The sequence below is a fragment of the Cynoglossus semilaevis genome, unplaced genomic scaffold, assembly GCF_000523025.1.
Source record: "Cynoglossus semilaevis isolate Cse_v1.0 unplaced genomic scaffold, Cse_v1.0 scaffold1341, whole genome shotgun sequence".
NCBI classification, from domain to species: Eukaryota; Metazoa; Chordata; class Actinopteri; order Pleuronectiformes; family Cynoglossidae; genus Cynoglossus; species Cynoglossus semilaevis.
Genome location: NW_007585260.1, coordinates 1 through 2,293, shown reverse-complemented (window position 1 = coordinate 2,293; position 2,293 = coordinate 1). Strand labels below are relative to the sequence as shown.

Here is a 2,293-nt window from a genome sequence, read left to right as displayed (position 1 = left end):
CCGTCTCCTGTCTTCTGCCTATTGCTACTGTCTCTAAACCATATATAATTTTATTTATATTAATATAATAATAATAATACTATAATAAGTAATGTGATGTACTATGAAATGAAAATAAACAGGACACAACATAGTATTGCCAGTGCTAGTATTTATTTTAGAAATCATTAAGGTGCCAGTGATCTTCATATTTGCATTGTCTATATGGCATATTAAAATAAAAATGAAAGCTTACAAAAGAAAGCAATGTGGGACAATCAATAAGGAAGAGTTAATCACCCTACATTACCTTTGTAGGTCAAAAGGCCTAGGATATTGCAGGTTGTCCACATGAAAGTAAACAAAATCATGCTTTCTCACTTCACATGCATGGAGATGTTCTTGACAAGTAACTGTAATTAAAGGCACAGTAAGCAATTACAGTTTTCCATCTATAATCAGAACAATAATCAAAACAATACAATAATCAAACTCAAAAAACAAGGGCATTTTAGATTCAACTCCACACACAATCAAATGTGGGCGGTAAGTGAGCCCATTATGTTTCTCCCATGTCTTTTGTAGTTTGCACAAAAGTGAAAAAGTTGGTCAAGGAGGAACTGTATGACATACCAAAGACATAATGGGCCTTCAAGAGTTTGTCAAAGACTCCCACAGAACCAGTTGCCTTGCAAGGAAGTGCATGCTTGTCGATCACAATGAAGTAGTGGTGAATGCTGCTTGGTGTGGTTCCCACTGCAAGAAGGTAGGACTGGCTGCTAAGGGGGATGTTGTCTAAATGCTGCTGCACACTGATTCCAGTCTGTGACAGAAGACATTCAACATAAGTTGTGGTGAGTAAAATCTGATTAGACTACATTTGATCACATCTCAAAAGGTGTGAGATTGATGTAAAGAAAAATTCATTCATTCATTCAACTTTTTAACAAACCTTTTGAAATTTAATGAGCTGATGTACAGTTTGAGATGCAAACATCTTTCCTGGCCTTTCGACCTTGCGCAGATGGTGGCAGTAGATGTAGCAGCAGCAAAAAAGTAGACATGTCACTTGTTATGTAAACCAAAAATGTGTTAACATCATAGCATATTCATTTGAAAGGTTGCACCATTACCAAAAAGGGCACTGCACACGTGTGCAATCAGAAATATCAAGTAAACAATGTCGTACCATTCTCAACTTCAGCCGCTGACTCTGCACTGTGCATCAAATCCAAGAGTTCTGTAGAGGGTATAAGTCGATGACTCTCCATTATTACTTTAGCTTTGAAAGAAGTTGGCCACTTCTCCAAGAATTTGTTGGCAGTGGTCTCTCCAAACAGAAGTCTGAAATCTTGCTCAATCTGTAACACAGACACATACAAACAAAGAGTAACAATGGGAGTTACTGCACTGTGGCTATACTGGGAATTGCCATGAAATAATTGAATTAAGATGTTGTACAAGTCCTGGTGTGTCCAGAAAATGTGGGAAAACCAAGAAGACATCTGCTGATTTGCTTTCATCATTGACTATTGCTTGGCGATAAGTGAAGGTAGCTTTCATCTTCTCACGGACAGTGTCTTCATCAGCACAGTGTTTGTTCTGGTCCCCCAACTTAAGACAAAACACAATGTGACTCTTGCCAGGACAAGTAACAACTCACAAGTGTAACAACAAATCACTATTGTTATGATCTACACTAAGACGCTATACCTTTGCGAGATCTGCTGACAGAGGCACCTCTATCTTCTGCAGTTTTTCTTTGTATGATTTTCAATCATCATCGAGAGGAGTCAGCTGAGGTGGCTTGGGCATTTACATCGCATGCCCCCCGGACGCCTCCCTCGGGAGGTGCTCGGGTGCCGTCCCTCTGGGAAGAGACCTAGGGGAAGACCTAGGACACGCTGGAGCGACTACGTCGCTCGGCTGGCCTGGGAACGCCTTGGGGTCCCCCCAGAAGAGCTGGAGGAAGTGTCGAGGGAGAGGGAAGTCTGGGTGTCCCTGCTCAGACTGTTGCCCCCGGGACCCGGCCCCGGATAAGCGGTTGAAGATGGATGGATGGCACTTCAGGTTGTCGCAAAACGTCCGCTATACCGCGAAATATAGCAAAAAAAAAACTAAAAGACATTTTAAAATAATTAAACATACGAAAGGTTTGAAATTGAGATAAGCGCATTTGCGAACGAACACTGATGGTCTCTAGACGAGATCGTACACGGCATATTATTGGCTAATGCAATGCGTACTCGGTGTGTTATTGGCTAATTGAGCATGCGGCTCTACTCCCCACACTGATTGGCTCATGCATCATAGC

At 41.4% G+C, this 2,293-nt stretch overlaps 1 long non-coding RNA gene across 2 annotated transcripts; it reads right to left on the bottom strand.

The window, feature by feature from the left end:
* Window positions 1-133: 133 nt before the first annotated feature.
* Window positions 134-1,806, bottom strand: LOC103398998 (uncharacterized). 2 transcript variants are annotated; one of them, XR_003049117.1, is made up of 2 exons: window positions 1,693-1,806; window positions 134-1,593 (listed from the first exon to the last, which is right to left on the bottom strand). It is a non-coding gene; the product is annotated as an uncharacterized LOC103398998 (long non-coding RNA). The 2 variants fall into 2 exon arrangements; XR_003049118.1 differs by having other exon boundaries at window positions 134-1,340; window positions 1,693-1,794.
* Between the last annotated feature and the right edge of the window lie 487 nt (window positions 1,807-2,293).